This window comes from Bombina bombina, chromosome 6 (genome assembly GCF_027579735.1).
Source record: "Bombina bombina isolate aBomBom1 chromosome 6, aBomBom1.pri, whole genome shotgun sequence".
NCBI classification, from domain to species: Eukaryota; Metazoa; Chordata; class Amphibia; order Anura; family Bombinatoridae; genus Bombina; species Bombina bombina.
This window is the reverse complement of record NC_069504.1, coordinates 463575900-463592012: the sequence shown is the minus strand read 5'-3', so window position 1 is coordinate 463592012 and position 16113 is coordinate 463575900. Positions and strand designations below refer to the sequence as shown.

At 38.5% G+C, this 16113-nt stretch overlaps 1 protein-coding gene across 1 annotated transcript in view; it reads right to left on the bottom strand.

The window, feature by feature from the left end:
• Positions 1-11698, bottom strand: part of LOC128663088 (dual specificity protein kinase CLK4) — a 38186-nt gene extending 26488 nt beyond the window's left edge. Inside the window, exon 1 of the mRNA XM_053717241.1 lies at positions 11554-11698. The gene's annotated coding sequence lies outside the window, so the exon portion shown is untranslated. The remainder of the gene's footprint in view (positions 1-11553) is intronic.
• Between the last annotated feature and the right edge of the window lie 4415 nt (positions 11699-16113).

Below are 16113 nucleotides of genomic sequence, written 5' to 3'. Positions count from 1 at the left end.
AAAAATCTTTTATTATAAATAGGAGATGGAGAAAGGAGGACCCCGGTTTCTCCCATTCCTTAACAAACCTCTATTACCTTATCTGGTACAGAAAATAGGTTCAAAATATTAGCATATTTTCCTGGACCTTATAGAATTGACTACGCCTGTAGTGTCGGAGCCGTAACAAACGGAGGTGTGCAAGCTTTAGTATCAGATAAGGTATTACACTGATACCACCATCTTCCTCTTCAGGCAAGAAACATTCTGAATAACCACTACCGTATCAGCAACCTTATTCACCGATTAAATTTCCTCTTGCGCTTTCCCTATAGTATGGGAAAAGCAGACAATGTATCAGATAATGCCCAATGACATTAGTGAAGCGATGTCTTGCAAGTTAACTCCAGGTGGAGTTTGAAAGGAAGCGCAGGGCACTGCATGTGTGGGAAAAAAATTTTGTGGGACACTTTTTTTGCGTCCTATATTGAACATTGCCAATAGATTTCTGAACAGCATCCGCCTCAGGAGTTGGTTCAGAAAAAAGGTCTAATCAAATAAAATTCTATTTTATTTTTTTTTAATAAAAATTAAAACTGAAAATATCTTGAAAGTAAGGGAGAGCTGGATGTGTTTTTGGACCACCAGGCGGTCACACGACTCCTTAGAACCCAGGCTAAGTATTACAGAGAGGGAGACAGATCTGGTAGACTATTAGCCTCCCTGGTAAATAAGAAGACTGCTCGTAAGCCTATTGCGGCGATTACTTACCGCAACAAGACACATAAAACCCTAGAGTCTATAGTGGCGGCTTTGGCGGATTATTATGCCACCCTTTATTCCAGCCAAAAGAAGCCACCTCACGAGGTCATAGCATCCTTCTGGAATGAGCTTGATCTTCCGCAACCCAGAGAGGAACAGGTGGCGGCTCTCAACTCACCCATAGCCCCTGAGGAGATCCTAAAATCCATCTCATCTATGTCCAACGGGAAAGCGGCGGGCCCTGACGGCCTCCCGGCCGAGTTCTTCAAATTATTGAAGACCCAGATCACACCGACTCTAACGAAATTATACAACCTGTATTACAAGGAGTTGATACCTCCCTCTCAAACATTTACAATGGCACATGTGTCATTGATTCCGAAGCCGGGGAGGGACCCTGGTCTCCCTGAATCCTATCGTCCCATCTCCCTACTTAATTCGGACTACAAGATCTTGATGAAGATCCTGGCCGACAGACTAAAAGTGATCCTAACTGACATTATTCACCCGGACCAAACAGGATTTATGAGCCGCAGAACGTCTGACTAATGTGAGAAGGGTATTACATACCATAGCACACTATGAGAGGGGACCGGAACTTCCGGAGGCGGCAGATCAACCGGAGGCCTTCCTGCTGTCCTTGGATTCAGAGAAGGCCTTCGAAAGGGTGGAGTGGAGCCACCTACTGCGACGCTTTGGCTTCTCGGTATCATTTCTCCAATATATTAGCAATATTTACAGGGCCCCATTGATCGCCATCATGGCTAACGGGTTATCCTCGCCGCGTATCACACTACAAAGAGGCACCCGTCAAGGGTGTCCTTTATCCCCCCCCTTCTTTTCAACCTAGCCTTAGAGCCACTGGCTGTTAAGCTGCGTAAGGTCTACCCGGGTATGAGGATGGGAGAGAAGAGTAGAGGATGCATCTGGCACTATATGCGGATGACATGCTCCTATTTGTGGAACACCCAACAAAACATATCCCAAAAAATTCTGGCGACCATTGAGGCCTTCGGGTCCTTCTCAGGCTATAAGATAAACAAAACAAAATCGGAAATCTTATGGCTTCAGAGGCATAAGGCACAGTCATGCTCTTATCCGTTTCAGGAGGCCGGGGACACCCTGACCTATCTGGGCATTCAATTGTCCACTAATAGGCAAACCTTGTAGCGTAATAATATCACGCGAGTGTGTTGTGATCTGGTTCAAACCTTAGAGGGGTGGAGAAACTTACCGGTTTCCCTCACAGGGCGAATCAACTTGGTAAAAATGGTCATCCTACCACGGATCCTGTATCCTCTCTTGATGCTACCTTTTCTGATTACCAGAAAAGACCTGGCGATCTATTCAAAGGCCCTATCTAAGTTCTTATGGAAGGGGGGCAGATCTAGAATAGCTCTCAGGAAATTGTATGCACGACCCTTCTCGGGTGGCCTGGGTCTCCCCGACCTGAAGCTTTACAACTGGGCAACACTCAGCCGTCTCATGCTGGATTGGCAATTAAAAACGGAGCACTTTTACACATTTGAACTGGAGAGAAATGCACTGAGGGGATTTGATCCCTCACTCCTGCCCTACACCCCACTTAATAGCCTTCCAGCGGTGGTCAAGGATAGCTTTCTTTATAAGGACGTGCTGCGGGCATGGCGGCAGGCCCTTGGATACTTGGGCCGGCGTCACGTATCCCCCAGATTAATCCCACTGCGAAACAATATCTGTTTCCCCCCTGGGATTGATACTTCCCCGTTTACCAACTGGGAAACCAAGGGCTTATGTTCGGTGGGAGATGCTTTAGACATCTCTAGGAAATGCGTCAAGTCCTTTGGGGAGTTACAAACTCAATTTGGACTACCGCGGGCCCACTTCTATGCCTATCTCCAGATGAGGCATTACGTGGACCAGCTGATTAGAGAGGACCCACAATTCTGGGAGCCGCACGTATTTAGTGTATCAGTGTCTGCTTTTAAGCTTGGAAGTTTTTCTATCTTGGAGATTTACAAAACACTGCTGAGCCATGTTGAATCTAAACATTTAACCCTACTAGAAAATAGATGGAGAGGCCACTTAGAGAGGGAAGATCTCTGAGCTAATCCAGCGCAGTATAGAAAATGTTAAGAGCAACGCTGTCTATGACGCTGAGTGTCTAGGCAAGTGCTGTTAAAGGGACAGTTTACTCAAATTTTCTCCCCTTTAATTTGTTCCCAATGATCCACTTTACCTGCTGGAGTGTATTAAATTGTTTACAAGTAGCTCCTTTACCCTTATATTGGCATTTGAAATTGTTAATTTAGCATGTGGTATCCACACCTATTCTGAAAGTTTGTGGCCGTGCGTACCAGCTATAGATAAGCTTTGTAAACACAGCCAGCAGAAGAAATTACACTCCCAATGTGATAAAGCAGAGATAAGGTAATAAAATGTTGATTTTCCATTGTTCTCTCAAAGTATTGGTGATTGTTTTAAGGACAGATATAAGATAAAGAAGCAGGTATATGTGCACAATGTGATACAGTAATGAGATCTGATTATATCTACAAGCTCAACCTATTTTATTAGGCTGTGGCTTCAAAACACAAAATCAGAGCTTTAATATACAGAAATAAACCTTAAAAAGCTAATTTTCATACATTTTTTACTCTGCAGTTGGTAAAAAAAGCAATTGTAAACACATTAAGGGAAAAACTATTTTACAGTATACTGTCCCTTTAAGTCCCCTCCTTTAATCTATAGGAGGCTATTGTCCCAATAATAATGTGCTCCACTTCCTCTGAGTTCCTCTTTTCCAAGAAAAGAAGTCAGCACTTACCTTTAAAATCTGCCCGACAGCAGGGCAGCTCAGCAGGTTTGCGGGGTCCTCTCCCTCACATAGCTCTGTGGATAAAGCCTGAGTAATCTTGCTTAGGCTATCAGGGTTAGGGCAGCATGACTGTATGGGAGGCGCAGTGAGAATTATGTCCCACAAGTTCCCATTGCTCTAAAGCCACCAAAGCTCTACTGAAGAGACTGATATGGACTACGGCTACACCCTAGAACAAAGCAGCACAATCTTGCACTACTTTAAAAATTATAAACTCTTGATTGAAGAATCTATACTAACACCTCACTTTACCACTTCCTATCACTAACGTAGGCAAAGAGAATGACTGGAGTGGGAGGGAAGGGAGGAGCTATTTAACAGCTCTGCTATAGTGCTCTTTGCCTCCTCCTGCTGACCAGGAGGTGAATATCCCATTAGTAATTAAGATGATCCGTGGACTCATTGTCTTAAAAAAGAAAGAAAGTTATTTTAGCCTGTGCTATCCCCACCTACCCTGAAAGTTTTTGGCCTTAATGCCAAGCTGTGTAAACACAGCCAGTAGAAGAAATTATCTCCAAGTATTGGTGATTAGTTTATGGACAGATATAAGAAAGAAGCAGGTATATGTACACAATGTGATAAAGTAATGAGATCAAATTATACCTACAAGCTGAACCCATTTTATTAGGTTGAGGCTTCAAAACACAAAATCAGCTAATTCATATACACAAATAAGCCTTAAAAAAAAATCAAATATCATACTCTGCAACTGGAAAAGTAGTTGGAAACACGTTTTTAAAACAAAATTACCACCCTTTAAACTGTTTTTTCTTAAAGACCTGGCTGATGTTATCCTATAGCAGCACAACAGAAATGCCTTGTAGTCAAACAGCAAACAACTTGTTTTCTTCTTAAAGGGACACTCAATCAAAATTAAACTCATTATTCAGATAGAGCATGCCATTTTAAACAACCTTCCAATTTACTTCCATTAACAAAATGTGCAGAGTTTTTTTTAATATTTACTCTTTGAGTCACCAGCTCCTACTGAGCATGTGCAAGAATAAGTGTGTATGCATTTGTGAATGGCTGATGGCTGTCACATGGTACGTGTATGCATTTGTGATTGGCTGATGGCTGTCACATGGTACAGGGGGAGTGGAAAAAGACATAACTTAAAATTGTCTGAAAAGAATCTACTACTCATTTGAAGTTCAGACTAAGTGCTATTGCATTGTCTTGTTATCTTGCATTTGTTGATTATGCAAATCTACTGTGTTGACTGGTCCTTTAAAAAGGGACAGGAAATCCCTAAATTTTCTTTCATGATTTCAAACATACAATTAAAAAAAAAAAAAAAAAGAAACCATCCAATTTACTTTTATTATCAAAGTTGCTTCTCTCTCATTCTTTGCTGAAGGAACAACATTGCACTACTGGCAGTTAGTTGAACACAACTAATTAACCAATCACAAGAGACAAATGTGTGCAGGCTTAATTAGAACTTAATGAAGCCTCCACTATTTCCTTCTCTAATTAAGAACTGCAAAATAATACATTTTATACTGACATTATGACCGTGGTCAGCCATGCAGGCTGAAGCCCCGATTGGCTCCTTCAAAGAAAGTAAAACATTAAGTGTAGTTTGGCTATTGCAAAACCAATTGTGGTAAAAATGATGTTAATTTGTTTTTTGACTGATATGCTATTCTATTGTAACGGGGGGGGGGGGGAGAAGAGGTGCGGAGCATAGTCTCCTCTCTCCAACACAGCGAGAACTTTATGCACAACTGCAGTCAAGTGCTCCTTGTCTTCTCCCATAGAAATACATTCATGTTTTAGCTTAATTAGCTTCTTTCAACTAAATGGCAGCCATGGGTTAAATGTACTCTACATGCCAACAGCTTTAGCAGTGTTTCAGAGCAGAAGGTCATGTGGGAGGGGCTACTCTATTGGGACTGCCATGTGCGAGCTGCCACCTCTACAAACTGCAGAAAGACACCTCATGCAAATTGTCTTCAAGTGTCACTTGTAAACCATTAAAGGACCACTCAATGCAGTAGAATTGCACCATTAACAAGTGCATAATAAAAAGACAATGATTTAACAACTACTCAGAATTTCATAAAAGCAGATATTTTTTCTGACAAATGTATTTTCTGCCATTTTCCACCCCCCTGTATTATGTGATTCACAAACTAGTAAACGTATACCCTGTGAGCTTGTGCACATGCTCAGTAGGGTCTTTGTTTTTAGAAAAATTTGTATATAAAGACTATGCAAAATGTAATAATTTAAAGTATATTGGAAGGTGTCTTAAAACTGCATGCTCTATCTGAATCAAAGTTTATTTTGACTTAAGTGTCCCTTTAAAGGGACAGTATAAATCAATTTTATTTAAAGGGACAGTCAACATCAGAATTTTTTTTTTTAAAACTGATAGATAATCCCTTTATTACCCATTCCCCAGTTTTGCATAACCAACATATTAATATACTTTTAACCTCTATGATTAACTTGCATCTGAGCATCTTCTGACAGCCCCCTGATCACATGACATTATCTATTGACTTGCATTTTAGCAAATAAGTGCAGTGTCTGCACAGACGGCATCACAATGTTATCTATATAGTTTACATGAACAAGCTCTACCCTGTTGTGAAAAGCAAATTTAAAAAAAAAATAAAGGGTTTGCACTTGACTGTCCCTTTAACTGCATGTAATTGACACTTCTATAAAGAATATGCACAGATACTGATAATCCGGTGTAAAACCTTTTTAACACTTATTTAGAAGCCCCCAATTTAGCGCTGTTGATGAGGTTAGGCTGGGACACCCACTGAAATGAACTGAGAGCAGACCCTCCCCTGCATACGAAAAGACCCATTATACAAACAGAAGCAATGACATCAGTATACATCTAAAACTTTGGGGCTTGTTTAGATCAGCACAATGTTATTTAATAAACAAAACTATTTTTTTTACAAAAATGCCCCCAAATGGAACAGCCCCAGCCATAAAACATACCAGCCAAGTTCAAACATTTGTAAAACAATTTTACATAATTTTTATTACAAATTTTATTCAATAGCCAAACCCCACCAACCATTTGCCTTTCTGGAGGAACCAATCTTGACTTTAGTCCACAGACAACAAGGCTAGTCAGACATAGTAGAGAGTGCATTGTTTTGCAGTGGTTAGCCAAAAATTAAAAATTGCTGGCAAGTATTTTAAAATATTTTTCAAAAATAAATAAAATTAGTTACATAGCCATGCTGTCTAGAGTAGTCTGATCCACCCCCCTTATCAGTGTTTAGCATCAGAAACACAGGCACTGTAACAACCCGAGTTCACAGCTGCTTATTTGCTTCTAGGCATGCTCCAGCAGATAATGAGTGTTAAAGTCTGCATTCTACCAAATCAAAGGTGGGATATAGATGCAGCCATAGAAGGAATCGTGTGTGTGTGTGGGGGGGGGGGGGGGGGAATAGAGCTGTACAATTCGGAAATTTAAGGGTTAATGGAGAGGCATTGCAATATAAATTTGGTGGTAAAGTTATTAAAGTACATTTTATATTATTTGTCTCTTTCCCCAACTTGTTCTATGTCCCTTTAAATGATGCAATTGAATTGTGCCTTGGATAGCAAAGTAATACAATGCCCCCCCCCCCCCCCCCCCGGCTACTTCATAATGCCTCCCTGCTGGCAATTTTCTTTGGAGTACACAGATGTAGCAGGGCTATCCTTGAGAAGTTAATACATTTCAAGTTCTAAACATTAGAAAATTCAGTTTTCGGAGCTAAATTACACGGCGAGGGAAAAATATATAACTAAAGTATATTCCAGTTCGTTACACGCAACTAAAAATGTTATATACAAATCTCAAGGTGTTTGCTGCTCCTTAAAAAGGGACAGTCAACCCAAAAATAGTTTTAACTTACATCTATAAAGTTGCCATAGATCAGGGCTCGACAAACCCAGGAGCCTGGGAGCCACTGGCTCCTAGAATTTTACCCCTGGCTCCTAACTTTATGGCTTATTATCCATATATAAATCCAACTGTCTGGCTCCTAAAAATATTCCTGGCTCCTAATATTTGAACATATTCGTCAACCACTGCGCATAGATCGTTTTTTACAAATATAGCAGTTTACAGATATTCCGTTTGCAAGTAAAATCACTTTTGCCGCTGCTGCCGTTTAATAATGTCCATCTGGATCCGCCCCTTTTTCGTCATCCGTGACATGATCTTTTGATACCTGTAATTTTTTTAACTTACTCGTAACCGGCATTAGCGCATTCGCAATGCGCCTATTCTACTGTTCTGCAGAGGACCCTGGAGTACGTTGGCATAATGTACATGAGCAAGCTGCCTACCATAACTATATAGTCACTTTAACCCATACTTCATTAACACACAGAGAAGAAACACTCACCGCTCTAGCAGGATGTCTTCCCGCGCAGACAACCTTAGGGTGGGAAGTAGCAACTGACAAGGAAGAGACATGAAGATAAGGGGAGGTCTTTGAATGCATTTAACAGAAAGAACCTCCCCTTTCTACCCTCCTTTCCCGTGTGTGCGCATATTTGAAAGGCAAATTGACATTTTTTATTATTGCTTCTTATATCCCCCTTACAATGTCAGGTCGCCGCTCGGGCTGGTAACTTAAAAATTTTACTTGCCCGCAAGAAATTTAGGTCGCCATTGGCGACCGGACCGGTCTATTCATATTCCCTGATAGAGTGATAAACCATTATGCCTAGCAGTATCTTGCCAAACTGGTAGTCAAGCTAATTACCCGTTGGGCAACCTTTAACCCTGGGGTGTTGATAAAGCACTGTATGAGGGTCAAAGATAATGATCTGAGATTGTTACAAAAGAATGCGGCGGCTGAACAACACACTGGACATCTCAAAGAAAATGCCAAGAGAAGCAAAATGACAGACCAGAATTACCCGACAACACACTCCAAACAATCAACACATACCCCATCAGTATTGACAGCACAAGTCAAGGACCACTGCTTACAAAATCAGTGACACTACCTCTAGGACCACTGCTTACAAAATCAGTGACACTGTACATCTAGGACCACTGCTTTTTGTTTGGGTGTAAAAAAGTTACCCCAACAGTAGAATAGGCGCATTGCGCATGCACTAATGCCAGTTACAAGTAAGTTAGAAAAATTACAGGGATCAGAAGAAGATCATGTTGTCAAGGATGACAAAAAAGGGGCAGAGCCAAACAGACATTTTCAAATGGCAGCAGCGGCAAAGTTATTTTACTTGCAACAGAACATCTGTAAAAACTGTGCTATATATGTATATATATATATATATATATATATATATATATATATATATATATATATATATATATATATATATATATATATATATATATATATATATAAACTTTATAGATATAAGTTAAAACTATTTTTGGGTTGACTGTCCCTTTAAGACTGAGATTCTTAAAGGACCAGTCAACACTGTAGATTTGCATAATCAACAAATGCATGATAAGAAGACAATGCAATAGCACTTAGTCTGAACTTCAAATGAGTAGTAGATTTTTGTTAAATAAATTGCAGTTATGTCTATTTCTACTCCCCCTGTATCATGTGACAGCCATCAGCCAAGCCAATCATAAATGCATATACGTATATCCTGTGAATTCTTGCACATGCTGAGTAGGAGTTGGTGACTCAAAAAGTGTAAATATAAAAAGACTGTGCACATTTTGTTAATGGAAGTAAATTGGAAAGTTGTTTAAAATTGCATGCTTTATCTGAATAATGAAGTTTAATTTTGACTTGAGTGTCCCTTTAAATGCGAAACTGGTTTATTGTGACTGCACTCAGTGGATTAATAAAATATTACTTATAAAGGGACTTTGTAGTCAATATTAAAATCATGATTCTGGCAAGCAATTTTAAACAACTTTCCAATTTACTTTTATTAAATTAATTTGCTTCATTCTCTTGGTAGAGAAATGTACTACAGAGATCTAGCTGCTTGATTGGTGTTTGCACATACAGCAGGGTTCTCCACAGACAATTTTGATAGCTGGGTGGCATTACGGTAATAGTTTGTGACACCAATACATTTTCTGCTATGTATAAATATTGCATGACTCAGATGTGCAACTAGCGCTGTTGGCGGAACAGCGGTAGGTTCCGCTCAGGACCAGCAATTCTGTGTGACCCCTTTGGGTAAAAAAAAATAGAAAAAAAAGAAAGAAAAAAAGAAGAAAAAAAGAAAGAAAAGAAAAAAAAAAAAAAAAAAAAAAAAAAAGGAGGACAGAGCAAGGACGAGAGTAGAGCACATAATATTTCAACCATTAAGGCCCTATAACGGTGGTGACAAACAAAATATTAAATAAAAAAATAAAATATTAATTTGTTAAACTAAAAATCATTTAGTAGTTTTAAATATTTTACATAAATGCAAACAGCCTTAAAAAAAAGTTAGATTTTCAAAATTACTATATTGCAGCCTTAAAAAAGTTAGAAAAAAAATATTAATCTAATAAGATATACCTACCGTACTTTGAGTAGAAAACAAAACTTCTAAATGGTGAAAAATGTTGTTTAAATTGATCATAAAGTGGTAACGACCGCCCATAAAAGTAGGCAGCGCATTTGTACAATGATTTACCTTCTACCAGCTAGGGTTGCCACCTCGGACACTTATGAGTTACACATGCTACAGGGTAAGGAGAGGGCAACATGTACTGCACACCTGGGTAGCACATGAATAGTGACCCTGGACAGCGCTATTTATGTTCCTCCCTGCATGTGAAACTCATAAGTGTTTCAATAAAAATTAAAAAAAAATGGCCAAAGTGGCAACCCTAGCACCAGCCAATCGAACTAGCATAGCCCACTAATTTTGCTTATTCAAATTTCTTGATCTAGTGAAATACTACACACTAAATTGTTAGAAACTGGGGTAAAATCTTAGTTTAGCGTTCTAAATTATTTTATCATATCTCATTATTTTCCTACAAAAATTGGCGTGGGGGTTCAGATGAGGGCTACTAACAATGCTGCAATGTTTGTGTCTCCAGGAACAAAAAGGGGAGCCATATTTTGGGGTGGCCCTCATCTGAACCCCCACACCAATTTTTGTAGGAAAATAATGAGATATGGCTGCGTAAATAATTTAGAACGCTACACTAAGATTTTACCGAAACTGGAATCGCATGCACACTAGGCAGTCATCTTTGGGATTCCTTCCTAATGATCGTATGAGCAAATAACCTAGATACTCATCTGGCGATGGGGTGATGACACAGACAAACGCCGTAGAGATCTGCGCATGTGTGTGTAACTGCAAATGTGGGCTCCCATGGATTGTTCTACACAAGTAGAACAACCTTTTACGTTGTGCAAAGGGTTTAGCAGCTATAAGAATTTTAGTAAAATACAGGTGAATCACGTGTAATTTACATACAAGTTTTTTATACAATGCTTTTAAAAGGTGGGGATATTTTTGTGGGGTTTCCTAACTCAAACGTATTTTTTTCGAGGCTATTCTAAATACATTTGTTTCTTTGCATAGTTGCCTCGCAAAACTAGAGCTCATTTTACTACCTGAGGATGACAAATCTCGTAAACGTATATTCAGAGAATACGTTAGAAGGAATCCGATAAATATTAATTTGTATTAGTAGGTGTAAGCAAAACAGATTCTTAATGCTGTATGAATCATTTTAATATAGTTTGAATTCATATATAAATTTTAGACTCATGAGTAAACGACACCCACTTATTATAAATGCGGATCACCGAAATAAAAAGAACACTAAACTAACAAATTAAAAAATAACTAAATCGCTATTCACGATAAATATATGCAAACAAAAACCGCCATTACATGTTCTAACCATCAAGGGAACAAGATGGCGGCTGCTACAAAAAATATAATTTAAAAACATTTCAAATTATAAGATTGTACTTACAGTAAAACAAGCTATGCTAAAATTATACAATATCAAATATTAGTATTACCTTGTAGTGTTGTTCGAGAACAGAAACTGCTGCAACACCTCAAATACCAGATGTCCTTCTCAAGACTTAACTACAAATAATGGCGATCACAAAACTGCGTTCTAGAAAACACTGCAGTTCTGTGGCGTCAGGACGTAGCAATAGACACGCCCCTTCGTTGCTTTGCTACAAGGCAGCCTACTTGCTTTGGTTACCAGGGTCAACGCGTGACACCACCGTGACCACACGGAAACTACTTAGCAAAAGGATGTCTTTTTCTGCTCGCAACAATATAATAAACAAGAAGGTGTGGCTAATTGTGCAGAATGCAAGAAGACTACGTAGAAAATTAGAAATGATGTGTGCAGACAAAAGTTAATCCAATTTGATTCATATAAACTGAAAAACATTTTAAAATAACTTGCAAATAAAGTTGTTTCAAAACAAACATACAAGCAATTGATCAACCCTTCAAAAAGAAGGGGTAATTGTACAATTATTCACAGTTATTTTTATTTTAACTGGCATTTCTGAATTTGCTATGTACTTCAAAATATTATAAACTACTAGTTTACAAGGGCACATTTACAGAGGTATGACAACAGGGATCTCAATATAGAGACCAAGACTGCACCACTAGGGGCCCACCTGGCCTTGCACGCAGTATTGATTTTCCTTAAAAGGGCAGTAAACCTACAAAATAATGTTATATAATTCTGCACATAGTGCATAATAATATAACATTATCTTAGTGTCAACTTTATACAACAAAACAGGGATAGGCAAGGTGTCCGTACACGGACACTGGTGTCCGTGACTAGCCCTTGCAGTGTCCACCACAACCTTAGCATAGCTTTTCTTTCTGATTAAATAATAGGAATAAAAAAATATGTAGTGTGAATAAAGTTAGTGTCTTGTCAAGAGACTGCTAGCGATATTGGGTGATAAGTTATGGAATAAATAAAGCCTGAGTGAAATACTGGATGTGTATCTGCATTTGTATAATAACACCCAGCTGTATACAAAGACACAGTAGTGACACTGGCGCATACGTATAGCCAGACAAGGGCTGGTTATAGTGTCAGTGGTATCTGCATCAGTAAAATAACACCCAGTGTTCTACAATTACACTGGCACATGGGTATAGCCAGAGGAGGGCTGGTTATAGAATCAGTGGTATCTGCATCAGTATAATAACACCCAGCACTATATAATGGCACAGTAGTGACACTGGCACATGGGTATAGCCAGAGGAGGGCTGGTTATAGAATCAGTGGTATCTGCATCAGTATAATAACACCCAGCGCTATATAATGGCACAGTAGAGACACTGGCACATGGGTATAGCCAGAGGAGGGCTGGTTATAGAATCAGTGGTATCTGCATCAGTATAATAACACCCAGCACTATATAATGGCACAGTAGTGACACTGGCACATGGGTATAGCCAGAGGAGGGCTGGTTATATGATCAGTGGTATCTGCATCAGTATAATAACATCCAGCACTATACAAAGACACAGTAGCGACACTGGCTTATGGGTATAGCCAGAGGAGGGCTGGTTATAGGATCAGTGGTATATACATTAGTTTAATAACACCAAGCACTATACAAAGACTCAGAAGTGACACTAGCTCATGAGTATAGCTAGAGGAGGGCTGGTTATAGGATCAGTGGTATCTGCATCAGTATAATAACACCCAGCACTATATAATGACATAGTAGTGACACTGGCACATGGGTATAGCCAGAGGAGGGCTGGTTATAGGATCAGTGGTATCTGCATCAGTATAATAACACCAAACACTATAAAATAATGTTTTTAATTTAAAATGTACCTTGGTGTCCTTCACTAAGGTCTGTACTTTGGAAAATGTCCGCCACAGCCTTTGTCTGTGCCTATCCCTGCAACAAAATATTGCAGAGATTTTTCATTACGAAGATGAATTTTGCAGAACGCCGATCCTAGCTCTACTGAGCAGGTTTGTTTTTTCCTAAGTGCATCAAGGGCACGCTGTCTAGTCACAGCGCGCCCGATCGCACCATTTAACTGAAAGTAGCTCACTCCTGCTACCAGACCAGAGCAGGAGCGAACTACATTCAGTTTAATGGCACGATCAGGCACACTGTAACTAGACAGCATGCCTGCGATTCGCTTAGAAAAAACAGACCCCCTCAGTAGAGCCAGGAGCGACGTTCTGCAAAATTAATCTTTGCAATAAAATATCTCTGCAATATTTTGTTGTATAAAGTTGGCGCTAAGCTAATGTTATATATACCAGGGGGCCTGGTGGGGACTATGCTCTACCTCTGTTTGTCCCACCTCTTGCAAACAAGTGTTCACAGTGTAGGGAAATATGGTGGCAGGGTTTCCAAGATGGGTTGGCACAGTGCAGCCGTATAGAAAAACTTGCCACCGTATTTGTACAGGAAGGTTGAGCAAGTGCAGATCTTTTGTTGCGACTAACCAAGGGTGAAGGACGATTTACAGAGAAGCATCTCCTATGAGGCTGCTGACTCAGTTTCTGGACTCAGTTTCTGTTGATTTCATACAGCCAGAAAGGATGTCATGGGGCCAGTGAAGTTTAGTTATGTCCCTGCAAATATATGTATATATACAGTCATGTGAAAAAGAAAGTACACCCTCTTTGAATAATACGATTTTAATTATCAGGCCATAATAACAATCATCTGGTTCTTAGCATTTCTGAAAATTAAGTAAATACAACCTCAAATGAACAACAACACATGACGTATTATACCATGTTAAGATTTATTTAACAAAAATAAAGCCAAAATGGAGAAGCCATGTGTAAAAACTAAGTACACCTTATGATTTAATAGCTTGTAGAACCACCTTTAGGAGCAAACACTTGAAGTAGTCATTTTCTGTATGACTTTATCAGTCTCTCACATCGTTGTGGGGGAATTTTGGCCCACTCTTCTTTACAACGTTGCTTCAGTTCATTGAGATTTGCGGGCATTCATTTATGCACAGCTCTCTTAAGGTCCCGCCTGTCAGTATATGGCCGGGTTATAATATAATATATTTAATAATTATCCTTTAAACTAAACCCCCAATAAAATGCATATACCAAACAATAGAATTAATGTAAATTCCTACGTTCTTTATATTAGTTAAAATTTATAAACACATTGAAATATATTTGAAGAAAACCAGATATGAATCAAAACTATACACATTTAAACTGTTATAATAAGCTATGCAAAGATCATAAAATTTACCTTATTCACAATTGAATTTCATTAAAATACCACTAACATTCAGACAGTACAATCAGTATATAGCCACAATTTATCCTATATAATTCCAATTTAAAACATCAGAAATTGTATATATTATTTGTGCAAATAACAAACTCCTATGCCAATTTATCTAAGCTGAAATAAATTCTTAATTACCTACAATTAAGACCAATTCTAAGATATATTTGTATATTTGCAAAGATAAATTACTTAGCATACAAAAGACAAGCTTAACACTATACAGGACTGTGAATATGAGTCTAAAATATAAAGTACCTTTTTAAAATTGCTGAACTACAATTTTAAATGGTTACTAAATACCTTTAATTTAAATATCAAAGAGGAAAAAAAAAATAGAACAATAATACATCACCAGTTTGAGCCAATTTGTAGTTCAATCTTTTCCAAATATTTTCAGATCACCTCATTTGAAGAAAATTTATTGCACAGATCAAGATAAGTTTCAGCTTCTTGCTTAAGTGATTGTGTTCCCAAGTATGGCCGCCAGTTATCAATCACTAGTTTCAGCAGACAAAAGCCCAAAAGACTGTCTATCTCTCTTGCATTCAGCTTTTCTTATATCTAATCATTGGTAATCTTTTTCGGTTACGACCACGGATGCTCGTCCCTTCTCATTGGTTCATTTTAGGGGATGCCCCCCTCACTGGCTCTGTATGTGACCTAATCAAAAATTAATTTGGCTGTCATACCATTCCAATCCCCTAGGGGGCAGCAGACAACCAGCAATGCAGACCCACCATCAAACATTGCTAACAATCTGATACATCCTTATAAAATGACAATTTTAACCACCATAACTCCTTGCATTAACAAATCTCTCCTGTCAGCATCCATATCTCATCTAGCATAACAGAAAACCTACAACCTGATACCAAACACCAACATTTCATCAATTTCTATGATAAAATAGAAGATATCCACATATCTCTGTGTTTATGACTAATATACATAGGACATTTTGTCTGAAAATAAAGAGACAGATATTATTTTGAAATTAGACTAACACTTAAACATTTATTATACAGATACTTATTTAGAAATCTCATCTCCACATCAGTTCTTCCTGTCATTTTTCATTAGCTTCCTGGGACACAGAGAAATTGTATTTATTTTGGAATAACTTAAACATTTTATGTATACTAATGCAGTTATTCATTTAATTTATTGCAATCTGAATTGCATTATAGACATGTAATACAGTCTAAGGTATATATTAAATATTCTGCTGTCAAATGTACACAGGTTAAGGTATATTGAAATCTTAAATCATGGCTTCTATGTTTTCAAGAGACA